We start from the raw sequence: 15,000 nt of genomic DNA, 5'->3' as shown, positions 1-15,000 counted from the left end.
CCATTTCTCTCTTTCTCTCTCTCCATCTCTCTTTCTCTCTCTCTATCTTTGTCTCACTCTCTCACCCTATTTCCTCCAACCTGTTTTCTCCATTTTAATTTCTCCCCCTCTTCTTGCCCTGGCTATGCCTTTATGGTGGGAAAGATGACTACTTGTGTACACACAGCCGTGTGTACACCATATGTACACAACCCCTATTTCATGTTTGCAGTTGAAAGGAAGTGCCATGTTATAACCAGCCGTCATCGTTGTACATCTCGCCTCAAGAGTTAATAACAAAAAGTCTCCTATGATATCCAGTAGCAAACAGCTCAGAGCCTCCCGGGAGAGTGTCACCCAGTCACCTCTACCCCCCCCCCCCCCCCCTCCTCTCTCTCAGGCATCGCTGTTGCACTGCTGGGTACTTCTTAAATGTATTGAGACACCGCCTGAAGGCAAGGATCAAAGGCTAAAAACACTCCAGACAAACATTTTGGTAGGAAGAACAAGCACACTGAGAAAGAAGAGAGAGAGAGAGAGAGAGGGGGGGGGGAGAAAAAACTAATACAAACAAAACAAACTGAAGGTCACAGCAGAAAGTCAGATGTGTCACTTGTAACCAGGCAACAGTGTTTGTCAGGTGGAGACACAAGAGTGACGGAGAGAGAGAGAGAGGGAGGAGGCAGGAAGGGCAGAGTTGTAGGTGGAGGGGAAGAAGAGTGCGAAGCAGAGAGGAAGAATGAGAGACAGTGAAAATACAAGAGGACACAAGAAATAAGAAAACCACGAGATGAAGATATAAATATAGATGCCTTGCAGAGAGGAGCTTTTGCCACTACTGTGATGATTCCAGTTTCCAGTTCAAATGAAGGAAACAGAACACTCTTGTGTATAGTCCCCATGGTGAACTCAGTAAAGGCACAACCATATATACTATGGTACAACCATACATACTAAGGTACAACCATATATACTATGGTACAACCATATATACTAAGGCACAACCATACATACTAAGGCACAACCATATATACTATGGTACAACCATCCATGCTACTAGCAGTAGTAACAAAGTACCAAACAGCCAGCAGTTCGGCAGCATCACTGATGACTCTGTGCTATGGGGCATCTTGGACATATTCTATTCTAATGACAAAACTGGATCACATGAAAATCATGACATCCATCATGGAAATACTGGGTGTGAACAGTCTAGGACATGGATTTATACTGCAACTGACAGCAACTTACTGGAAGATGTCATTCCTTTCATGTTTCAGTAACCATCGTGCAAACGCAATGTCCTTCTAGGAAGGTGAATTCTCCCCCTCCTCACCATGGCAAAAAAGGGATGGTGCCCTTTAAGACTCTTGGATTCCTCCCCCATAATGGTTGCGTCCTGGCTCACCTGATTTGAATGTTGGACCTAATTAAGCCAAAGTGGCTCTGCCCTATGTAAAGGGTGCTTCATTGTCAAGAGGAGGCTGGCTGAGAAAGACTATCAAGAACACTGAGAACGAGGACTAGTTTTGAGGCATGAGGTATGAGGTAAAACGCTTCCCTGATGTGAGGAGAAGTGTTTTGTAGCTAGTTGTGTGGTTACTGTTGGCCTTGTTGTGTGTCTGTTGTGCCTCTGTTCTGTGTTTGGTCTGTATGTTCTGTATGTCTAGTCTATGTGCCTTGTGTCTGTTTTCTGTAAGGCCTGTGTATGTACTTAGTTGAAGGCTGAGTCACGTGCATGTTTTGGGGCCTGGCTTGGGTCGAGTAGGCCTCAATTGGACAAGCAGGTACCCAGGTGCAGGTGACTTTAAAAGCCCTTGAGTACAGCCTGTACATTTCTGTTGTATGTTTTATTTTATGGGCACATATGTTGGGGATTATATTCCCCCTTGTTTTTAAATAGAGATATATTGTTTGTATACAAAAGCCACCATCTCCTGTGCAGTGTTTTTTTTTTTCCCCACATCTTCACCCCGTCCAGTCGCCACATCCCCAAAAAGAACGTGGGGTGACCGCCCGGTCTTTCACAGTTCTGTAGTTGAATGCAATGCATGTCAATCAATAGGCCGTATTTGTTCAAAGTGGGGCGTCCTTAAGCAAGGTAAGGTACAGAGATGGCCATAGTTTGTGCTAATAGTCAAATGTCTTCAGGTCATACCCAGAAAGTTACAATCAGCTTAGTTTAGAGAAGCAGTTCACTTACAGGTGCAGACAAAAGAATGTTTCCATGTCGATTGTCAGGCACAGAGAGTGATTAGCTGACCTCCCAAGTCTTGGTTCCCCACGGAGGTTCTAGAGCGTGGGTCTCAGGGTGTGGACACCACACCACACAAACCCACTGGCAACGCTGCTTAACAGAAAGGAAACAAAAGGGAGAAAAAAAAAAACTTCTGTTCCATTTTAAATATCTCTTACCTTTCCCCCTCTGGAAAGCACTGATACTGATAAGGAACCAAACCCGGACATCTCTCACCCCTTAAGTATTTGGCCACACACACAGCGCCACAAATGACCAATCAGACATGGCACAGTGGTTGGTTCTGCCTCCAGGCGCATCACATCCTCTTCAGGGACCCTGGAGGCCCTCAGCCAATCAGATGACTCAGTGTGAGGTGTAGGGAGCATGTCAGTCAGAGACTACGCAGGAGCCCCTGGCCTTCACACAGGCAAATCAGGCAGAGACTAATCACAAGTGTGTGTGTGTGTGTGTGTGTGTGTGTGTGTGTGTGTGTGTGTGTGTGTGTGTGTGTGTGTGTGTGTGTGTGTGTGTGTGTGTGTGTGTGTGTGTAGTGGTGTTGTTTTTGCTGTTATACATGGGAATCTGTGTATGTATCTGTGTGTGTCACACACATTTTGTGTTCCTTTGTACGTAAAATAATTTTTAAAACTGTTTATGGAAATTGTTAAATTGTCAAAAACACAATGGGAGGACTTCTTTTGAGGAGAAAAGCATGTGTTGATTAGACCTGCTTTTCAAAACTTCTGTGTGTGTCTGGGCAGGAAATGACAGGTCTATGCCGGTCCTTTGTGTGATTTGACACACAAACTGTATATTGACAGACTGGTGCACACACACATACACATACACACAGGAGCAGGGACAATCCCCTGTTCTTATCATAAAGCTAAGAGTGACAGGAAATCCATTTCTGTCGCATGCAATTACAGCCATGCTGATTTGCTGAAAACAACTTGCTTTAGATTTCACCAATGCCATCGAAGAACTGACAGCCCTGACAGGCCACTCCTTTGGTCTTAGACACACACACACCTACACACACCTACACACACACACACATACACACACACACACACACACGCAAACACACACGCATACACACACGCACACACACACACACACACACACACGCACACACAAACACACCACACACACACACACGCACACATACCCCTGCACATGAAAGCAAAAACCTGACCCAGAGTGCCGTCTGCGCACGCTGAGCCAAAAGCCGCAGAGCAGAGCAGAGGCCAACCCAGCCACCTCCCGCCTCCGCATGAAAACATGGCCCCCGCTCCCACTCCCGCTCCACAGGACTTCAACCTCGCAGGTCTTACTCCACGCGCTGCTCTGAGCTCACATGGCAGAGGGCTCCGACCTCACTGTGTGTCACTAACACATTTCCTTATAGTTAACCCTCACATGGCAGAGTGCTCTCTCACTAACACATTTCCTTATAGTTAACCCTCAAAGGGCAGAGAGCTCTCTCACTAACACATTTCCTTATAATTGGGAAATGCAGAGGTCTCACGCCCCAGTCTCCCCCACACACATCAGCGGCAATCAGTTCCAGGGCTTGAAATGGAGTGTGAAAATAAGTACTTTTCAGAAAGTGATTGAACTGAAGTTTGCCCAGGAATTCTCCACTGATTACAGCCTGTGATCTCAAAGCATGCATTATGCATAAGGCATCACTGCGGGGATACGTACTATATATATTGTATATTGCCATTTGGATGTTGACAAGTACATGATCAAGGCTAATCAGTGTATATTCACATGAAACCATCTTGTTTGTTCATAAACTTCATAAGCCAGACTTCATTTTGAAATGCAATAAATGTGTTAATTGCACTACCTGTTGTACTCGTGACGGAGAGGTGGGCCCATACCACACTATGCACCAATCACAACACTATTGATCATCCTTATTCCCTCAAACAGGACACCAATCACAACGCGATTGATCATCCTCATTCCCTCAAACAGGACACATAATCACATCTGAGTATACATACAGAGAACACACATGTGACATATGAAATGAGTCCTGTTCACTCTCTGTCCTTTACTCAGTACACCTCACCACAACAACATTACAGCAGAAGCATCTGATGAGGTTATAATGAGGTTTAACAAATGATCTTATAAGTGTCTCGCACACAGATAGATAGATAGATAAATACTTTATTAATCCCGTGGGGAAATTCTGGGAGATTCCATGTGGCATCCACATAGCATGCAAAAGAAATACAATACAATATACAACATCAATAATATGCCATATGATGCTATTCATGTGTACAAATTAAATTGTAATATGTTGCTTAAGGTGTATTTAAACAAATTAAATTATACATGAATTCTGATTATTCTCCCATACATTTCTGTCATACACACACACACACACACACACACGCACAAACACACTAACATGCATACACATTCATTCTGACATGCTCACACACTCTCCAGCTGAGCTTTTTCCACTCTAACTGAGAGGAGCAGGAAGTTAGGGGGTGCCCCAGCAGACTCACATCCTCTTCTGCCAGCTTCCCCCAGTCGGTGCCACACACACACACACAAATACACACACACACACACACACACACACACACACACACACACACACACACAGAGAACACAGTGCCAACCTGCGCTGCCACTGGCTTAGGGTAAAGTTGGAATTCCACCAAATGATTATGGATGCTCATTTTACTCAAATAAGTCATATTTACACTAACAAGCAAGGGAAAGCATAAACATGTTTGCAAACGTGCTTGAAACAAACACAAACAAATACATTTTAGCAATTGTGCAGAACATAGAAGCACGCAGAACACACACAAATTATGCACACATCTGAGATCTACACATCCCCAAATTCTGTTATTATCTGATTTCTACAAAACAGGACAAACTAAATGCATTAAGTACTGCCTTATTAAGGATTACTGCTTTTGGAAAACAGGACATGCATGCTGATTGGGCTCTACATGTTCTTTAACATAAAGCATTTTAAGATAACCCCTTCATCACAGTTGGATTTTCAATATTGATATATAATTGAATTTCCCAAGGATAACATCAGAATCAAAGTATAAGCATCAAAACAATATCAAGGAACATAGCTGCAAGCAGTAATCCAAGTAATCCAACACACACACACACACACACACACACACACACACACACACACACACACACACACACACACACACACACACACACACACACACACACACACACACACACACACACACACACACAGGGGGGGGGGTCTTCTCAACCCATAAAATGTAGATTTTTATAAAAATGGCCAAATGATTTTTACAGCAATGCACTGCACTGTTATTCCTAGGCAAGCGTCTTATTGTTATTCCAGGGACAATAACTCAAGAATCGCTTGACAGAGTAAATAGTCTAGTAAATAAGATGACAGCTATGACTATGTAAATTGACATTGACTAAGACTTACAGTGATAAAAGAAATAAAAACCCAGGTTGCCTTAATGCTATCACTCTTTTCCCTGGGATGTATACAGTGTGGTGCTACAAAATAATGGTCTTAAGCATTTACTGCAACAGCAAAAAGATGGCAGACCAAACTCTCTAGATGGTCGAATTTGTACATAAAAGTAATTTGTTTGCCTTTTTTTGCTTCGATTTTTTAAAAGAAATAGACACTGTACAATGTAAAAACCCCATTAGATTTGTCTCTGCTAACTATGGTGTTCCAGGTTAATTAGACTGAAATGTTATCCTTTACGTGGATTTACTTCTCGGAACAAAAATGTAGGTTTAGAGCAGTATGCATCCAGAGCCCCAGCAGAACTGAACAGGTGAGTGAAAGCCTGTATGGCATTGGCTCACCGGGAGACAGTGACATAAAAATGCCTTCATTTGCATGATGCAAGGGTACAGCCAGGTGCCTGTATGTATATACTGACTCATTCTACATTGATTACGTTGATGAATTTGAGCACCTGGATCAAGCTTAATGCAATCTTGTTCTGTGTTCTGTTGTGGCCATGCCAAGAAAAGAGACCTTTAGTGGAAAATGCGCTCGTCTGCAATTGTGCATTTCTTCTTATGCCTTAGTCTTTTTCGTCTAGAACATTTTAATATAAATAACAAGATAAGTCATTATTGTGTGTTTACTGCTGACTGAGCACTTCATTCAAGTCAGAAAAAAGCTCTTCCCAGAAGCTTGAATCTTATAAAGTGTGTTTAACCTACTACATAAACTATTCTATTCTTTTTTTAAAGCCTGACAAGGTATCTTTTAACTTCAAGGATATCTGAGAAAGATTCATTGTATGAAACCCTAATTATTGTTCCTGCTTCTTTGCGCCACTCTTCCAATAAAGGGATCGTGATCATTTGCCAGATAGATAAATCAGAATTGGACAGTGACGATTTGTAATTGTAGAGTGCAAATTTCCCCTGCCAGAGTAGAATTTGTTCACTTATATCAAAACTTGCCTTGGAGGAATATTTAATTGATAACTGGAGTTTGAGAATAGAATAGGCCCTTTTTTTTCTCTGAGTTCCCACCACCTAAAGGCCCTGTGTCTGGGTCTGTGTGTGTGTGTCTGTGTGTGAAGTTGAGAGAAATCAGTAGTATTGTTGCAGATGGGTCCCTTCTATGGCATGTTTGTGTGTGTGTGTGTGTGTGTGTGTGTGTGTGTGTGTGTGTGTGTGTGTTGGGTGTGTGTGTGTGTCTGTGTGTCTGTCTGTCTGGGGTGGTCTCGGGGCTAAATATAGGTGCTTGTTAGAGCCACTCAGGCACTATCGATTTTATGGCCTCTGGCATCTGTCAAAGACTTCGACTGCCAGCCTCCTCCTACCCTTCCCAAAACACACCCTACCACAGGGAGATGTATGTGTGTGAGTGTGAGTGTGAGTGTGTGTGTGTGTGTGTGTGTGTGTGTGTGTGTGTGTGTGTGTGTGTGTGTGTGTGTGTGTTTGTGTGTGTGCCCATGGGGGGCTGGGAAACAGAGGCTTCAGGAGCATCAGATGCTCAGTGTCTTTCATGGCTTTGGACAGGGTTAGGGTAGGACTGCTTCCCAGGGTGTGGTCAGGTTGTGGTCCAGCCTGATACGGGTCTTCTGAGGCAGCCTCAGCATGTTTGTAAATGGACATGGCTCACACACACACACACACACACACACACACACACACACACACACACACACACACACACACACACACACAGAGAGTGAGACAGACATGGCTCCATGAATGCATTTTGACTTTGACTCAGTTCGTTTGCTTGAAATCCTATTCAAATCCTCATTAACAAATCAAGGCTGTCGCAAATGATGCTGTTTTGTTTTCCCTATTCTAGATTGCCTGCTGTAGGAGCCCTGAGATATGAGATAGAGAGGTGAGGTCATGCATTATGCATGCGCAATAATTACTGCAATTAACCAACACAGGTATCCCCCAGTGATACTTGCAGGGAGAAAAAGAAATCTTCTGGTGTGCAAGGCTGCATAGATATTTTAGGGAGCACATGAATGTCAATTGCTTTAACTTTCAAAATGCAGTATAATTCACAAGCTTACTTTTTCTCCGCAGGAACCATCGATGTGTGTGTTAGTAAGCTCTGTTTGACAAGCTCTAACGGAGACAGTGAAAGTGTAATTCCTGAATCCACCACCATATTCAGAAAGTGTACTGTGCCAAATAAGTGCTAAGGGAAGTTGTGAGGTATAGCTGTAGGGTAAAGTGGTAACAGCACGTGATGTAATCAAGGACTTTACATACACTATTTAATAGGGAAGCCTGAACAGTGACTCTCTATGTGTGTCATACTTCATATTACTGTATCCTTGTTGCATTGTAATGACAAAGCAGTAGTACAGTGCAGTACAGTATAACTTGTGCCATGTAAGGGTTAGAGTAAGGATTTGACTAATACATCATATGTAAGGTTTAGACTGATACATCATATGTTAGGGTTAGGGTTAGGATTAGGCAGAAGGTTAGACTCAAAACAAGGTTGGCCTCTGGACATACATAAGGATTTTGAGGATTAGAATAGGAAACGCTGAGTGGAAACACTTGAAAATCACATAAATGGATAATAAATTGAATAAGAAGTGTATTTGTTGGAAATGGGTGGAACGCGACTACGTATCGTAATCTAGGATTGCAAAACACAGCTGATGAAAATGTGCACTGATTATGAATGTTGCAAATTAGTGATTTAAAATGGGATATGTAGTTGTACATAAATAGTACTGTACTGTTTATGAATGCTTTATGTAGTTATTGTGAAGTATTACCCTAATAACATAATGATAGAATAGCAATACACCTCATCTTTAGAGTCATCTTCTTCGTGATTAGGAAGTTACATTTCCTAATTACCTCTTGAGTGTGTGACTTGACGTGTGCCGTTTCAAAGCTAAGAGGCCTTCATCATGGCCTCCCATGGGCTTACCCACTACATAACAAATAACACCAAACACTCCCACTTCTGCTCCGCCCCTGGCTGTCTCCGCCTACATGTGGTCTCTAGGTGATTAAAGCCGAGTCAGAGGTCAAGATCAGAGGTCAAGATCAGATCATACTTTACCACTGAGGCTACAAACCCCTAGGGTTCCAGGGGATAACGAGCTGGAGACAACTCTATTAACCACCTCGTCACCATCTCACCTCACCTTTCCTCCCCCACCTCACCTTTCCACCCCCACCCCACCCCCAAGGTCTCCTTCAGCCTCAGGAGGGACAGAGACCCAGCAAGTGGCCGATCGATATGCAAAAAACGCAGAAATGCAGCCGAGACGAATGGGCCTCGTACGGGTAGGCGAAGTGGGAAATGGATTTTTAAGTTGCACAGCAAGTGCATTTGCAAGTGGCCTTTTAAACACGGGTGGACTCGAGGAGAGGTCGCTAAGCCAGTGAAGCACCTCTCCATGGCAATATGCTACACGGCTGTCGTAATTACGTTTGCACCTCGCCCGCACGAGCACACTTATAGAGGCCGAGCACGTGTTGATTGCACCCCCACCCCCACCCCTTTCATGCGTAGTCGTGAAGTGCCTCCCGATATTAAATGTCATCCTGTTGCGCATTAGAAGGACGCTGATAATTACACCCAAAGTAATGGGGACACAAGGTTGAAGCTAAATGACAAAACCAATAGCTTGATGGTGAATTAACTTTGCACTTTTGCTGACAACGAATGCAGCCATCAATTCTGGGGACTTATTCGTGAACAAAGACCTGTGAACAGACTTCTCTTTAGTGGAAAACATTTGGATCGGCTGTATGCCGAAAAAGGCAGACATAGAGAGAGATGGAGAGAGAGAGATGGAGAGACAGAGAGAGGTAGACAGAGAGAGAGAGAGGGAGAGATGGTGAGAGAGAATGTGTAAGAGAGACAGAGAGAGAGGGAGAGAGAGAGCGAGAGAGATGGAGAGAGAGAGATGGAGAGACAGAGAGTGAGTGTGTTTAAGAGAGACAGAGAGAGGTAGACAGAGAGAGAGAGAGGGAGAGATGGTGAGAGAGAATGTTTAAGAGAGACAGAGAGAGAGGGAGAGAGAGAGAGAGGGAGAGATGGAGAGAGAGAATGTGTGTAAGAAAGACAAAGAGAGGTAGCGAGAAAGAGAGATGGAGAGAGAATGTGTGTAAGAGAGACAGAGACAGGTAGCGAGAGAGCTTGGAGTCATGGAGGTTCTAACTAAATGTTTTGGTAGGAGCTGAGCGAAGGACAGATAAATTGAATATAAGCAAATAAAATGTTATAGTTATCGCCTGATTGATTGACTAATTGCCATGTTTACTGACATATTAATATGAATGACGGTTTTGACTGGTTTCTGTGGCAATCTTGACCAGACAGGGCACAGCTGCACGCTTCGCTGAGAGAGGTGATGGGTGCAACTGAAGGTCAAATTTGTATATTCCTCCAATTTGTTCTCTTCGATTAGCTTCATTACAGTTGGTAGAGGCACCTTCACTTCCTCTGATACCGACTCAAGATATTAAATCCACATTGATGTTCCATTTTCAGACCCATTGATCGGCCTTTCACCCAATATTCCTCCTCCGTTTAATGTCTGTTTTCTCTGCATCAATAAATGGTTATTGGTTTCATCACAAATATGAGTGTGCATTTTCTAAAAATATTATTTATGACCAATATTTCTTTAGGCATGCATATTGATGTGAATTGAAAAGATGAGAATTCTAATTTTTTATACTCTTAAATTCCCGGAGCTCGTTTAACAACACACTTTACTGTCCGAGACGCATAACGGTCATAAGAATAGAGATATCATTTGAAGACACTCGCTGTTTCACACCACACTGAGATAAAGTCCCTTTCTACCCTTGAAATTGACAGTACACAATAATGTCAGTCACGCTCAGTTTTCAAAGCTTACAATTTTTCAACACTTTTTTTATTTTTTGATTGAATGGGTAAATTGAACGATACGGGTGAAATTGCTTTGTCGTGTATAATGGAAAAGCAGCCACTGTAAGCTAAAGGTGAGCTGGAGAAGAGACTGAGCTGAGCTCTTGGCTCTGCGTAAGGACATGGATTTGTTGTAGTAAATGGGTAGTGTGTCTTCATAACACACAAGCACATCTGTACTGTCTCTTTTACTTTTGCTAGATGATGTCTGGAACATTATGGGGGATCAGCAGTCATCATACTGAGGTGTGCAAAACAGAGTAGTTTTACTAAACTAAAACTATGAGAGTAGTTTTACTAAACTAAAACTATGAGAGTAGTTTTACTTTTATTAAATGTAACATCAGATGATAAAGATATATAGTATATCACTGTTAAATACATATATAAATACAATGTAAGTATAAATACAATATATATATAAGACAGGCAGACAAAATGAATTAATCAAATTAGGCTTCACTAACATATATCTGTAGGAGTGTCAAAATGAATTCATTCAAACAGAGGAATTCCATTGAGATGATATATAGTTCACATGTACTTTATAGTGCATTGTCCTTCATTTGCATTCTGCTGTCCTTGTTGAAGTGCAGAGGAAGAGATTCTATTTCATTGTATTTCATCTCATTTAAACCATTGCATTACCTGTGGCCATTCTCACCTCAATCATGCACACACACACACACACACACACACACACACACACACACACATCATGCTGAACCAATGTAAAAGTTGAAGATGACAGCATGTGTCACATAGCAGACAGCTTCAGATGAACAAAGCAATCTGGATTACGGCATGGTCATAACGTTTACAAAGTAATCTGGATTACTGCATGATCTTAATGGTTACAAAGCAATCTGGATTGCTGTATGATCACACTGGTCACAAAGTAATCTGGATTACTGCATGATCATGCTATTCACATTAGCTATTTCTGCTCAAAACTCTTGTCCTCACAATCTTCTTTGCCGTTGCGCGTGTGGGTGTGTGTGTGCATGCATGCATGTGTCTGTCTTTCTATCTACGTGTGTATGTGTGTGTGAGTGTTTGGCCCTTGCTATGAACAGGGCAGACAGTAAACACTGTATCTCTGTCTGAATTTTCCATAATTCATGAAAGTTAATTTAGCACATTTCGCCTGTCGGTTTTTTTTTGCTTCCCTGGGGCTGAGTGAGATTCAGACACATTTAGAGATGTTTGCTACACACTCAAAGGGAAACCTCCCAGTTGAACCTCACAACATTTACCAGAAACACACCTTTCTGGAGCAGCAATAATGAATCTGCATTCGTCGCTCTGCTCACTACACCTTCTGTGCAAATGTAGACTTTGGACTTACAGAAGAGAGGTCCACAAATGCTCTTTAAATGCTGTTTTTATTTGCAGGGACTGAAGGAGGAAGGACATTATTATGTGCACCGTGAGTATTCCACAGTTTAAATATGGGTTGAAGAGAGAATAGATGCTTAGACAAAGCATTTTAAGTTATTTATTACTAGCAATACTTTTAACAGGCATAAATGATTCAAGAGATTTGTTCACATAACGCACAGATACACACACACACACACACACACCCACACATACACACACACACACAAACTCAGTGCAGCAGACCATACAGTTGGTCTTGAGCAGTTTTTCCATCAGCAGAATGTTTGAAAACATATTTTCAGCCCCACACTGAACTCCTGTGTGCTGTGCTGGCCCATTAATCTCCCCAGAGAGTAGCTCTGCTGGCCTCCGGCTAGACTTAATCCATTATCTAACACCCACAGAAACAATATCCCCCAGAGCCACAATGCCGGGGTCCTCTCCTCTCCTCTCCCTGTCTCTCTCTGTTGCTATCATTCTTTCTCTCACTGTCTGTCTGTCTTTCCCTCCCTCTTTCTCTCTCAGTTGCTATCATTCTCTCCCTCTCTCTCTCTCTCTCTCTCTCTCTCTCTCTCTTTCTGTGAGGTCTCTGAGTGAACTGGACCCCCACATTAACCTTCCCAGTCGCTTCATCAACGGGGAGACGCTTTGGTCCAAACGGCATGTAAATCACCGTGCCGCAGCCTCCGCTGAATCTGCCAAAAAGAGAGCGATGCTGTCTGCCCCATTTCTCGCTTTTTTAATTAATGTCGGCTAATTTTCCTCTCCTCTCTGTCCCCTTTCACTCTCTGCTCCTGTCCACGCCTATTCTGTCTCCATTTTTTTTCGAATGGCGTCAGCAGTCTGTGAGGGGATTCGTAAAGTAATTTCTGCCGGTGGGACTGTTTTATAACCTCCTCTTTGTGCTGAGCGAGAAATGGGGATCCCGCAAGGGCGCATGGTCTTCTGGGAACGGTTAATCACTACCTCTGGAGTCGCTGCAAAGTTTCAGTTTTTTTCTTTTTCTTTTTTTTTGCCCTACTGAGGATGGCGCTCAGTTTCACGAACCAGCTATCTGTGTTGGCGGAAACAAAATGGAAGCTCCCACTTGGCTTGTTAGTCATTTGTAAATCAGAACTGACTGAGGTTGATGCTGCTAGGATCAAAGGACTCTGATATATACGTTTCAGCCCTCCTTGACAGTAGACATCTGTGTTGTGCTGTTCGCTGTAGGGCCTGGAGTATGGGCACCTGTCTGGGTAAGGGCTGTTGATTGATTGCTTTGTGAGAGGGCCTTTCTGTTTGTTTTTTTGGCCGACACACTAAATATCGACCGCTCAGCAATCTGGCAAGCAGTCTACTCCCGATGTTGATCCAAAAGTGGACAATTAATGCTTTTCCATTTATTTTCCCCTTTTCAAGCCAGTTTCTTTGTATTCTGGAGAATTTATGATGAGTTTTGAGGGAAGAGTCAATACTTTTTAAAAACATTTTCTTGGCTGCCTTGTTTGCAGGCTGGTGAAGATGAATGGTTGATGGTGTGTGCATATTCATTTCCCTCCCCCAGCATCTCACTGAGGAAAGCCCACCGGCTCTGATCGCCTCACAAGCAACAGGACCTGACAACAGGCTAATGATGTCTGATGCTTTATGAGAGTCTTTCCAGTAGCATGGGTAGGGATGACTCAAGATGTAGAGACCAAAGACACAAAATACACACACACACACACACACACACACACACACACACACATACATACACACACACACACACACACACACACACACACACACACACACACACACACACACACACACACACACACACACACACACACACACACACACACACACACACACACACACACACACACACTCACACACAGACTTCAGCTGGAGATTGTTTTGTTTACCACGACAGAGAGTGTGGGAGTGGAGATGCTCACTGTAGGTGCAAACAGGAGATATGACGACTGAAACTGCAACTGGGCTTCATGAGCACACACACGCAATTAAATATGCCAAACTCACACGCACTCAAACACACAAACACACACTCACACACAGACAGACTTCTAAGTCTACATACAAGTAAGCATATACTCACTTCCTCAATACTGTATTACACTACTGTAAACTAACACTGTGATAATAATCAACTATATACAGTGACAAAAAAATTGCTTTGGAGGCTTTCAGTGGCATTTCCACTATTATGTCGTATCCAATGTGCTGTTTTCACAGCAATAAGGCTTTTTGCTGCACATGACTTTTTGCTTTCCTTCGTTACGTATGCTGTGTTACGACAAGGCAAATTACACTTGAAAGGCCATGCAGGGCATGTCATGATGATACAACACTTAGTAATTGACACTGAATGGAGGTAGTGAGGAGGTGTGGATGTTTTCATGTATCTGTCAAACAGAGTCAGGAAACATTAGTTTTTACCTCCAGCAAAGCTGTACTGCATGTATGAGTTGAGTGCTGGGCTCTGCTTTCAAGTTAAGAGCTGTGTGATGAAACAAAGGCAGAGGTGTTACTGACAGCTCTATTGGGAAGGCACCACGGTGAGCTGCAAGCAAGCATTACCGTGGCAACTGCCTGGTTGGTTTCCCCTCAGGCTCCGTTGCAGTGTTATAAAGTATCGGAGCATATTCAACTTGATGTGTTAAAATCACAACGATCAAGGTTGCTTTCATTATTTCATATGTTTAAAGGACAAGAATTATTTTACATTTTCATAAAAAGAGAGAGGCAAGAGCTAAGATTTGATTCATTTCTTTATTACAAGATGCCCCATCACCTACTCTGTACCCCACCCCCAACAAATAATGCCAATTTAAAATGATTATAATACAGAAATATTAAAGATTTCATATATACACACCTAGTAATCAGAGTGCCGGCCATCATCAACATAATATGTCTAATAATCTAATAACAACATAATATGTGTCATTTTATTGTACATTTATTATACAAATATTTA

Source organism: Clupea harengus, chromosome 11, assembly GCF_900700415.2.
Source record: "Clupea harengus chromosome 11, Ch_v2.0.2, whole genome shotgun sequence".
NCBI classification, from domain to species: Eukaryota; Metazoa; Chordata; class Actinopteri; order Clupeiformes; family Clupeidae; genus Clupea; species Clupea harengus.
Note: the sequence above shows the minus strand (reverse complement) of the source record.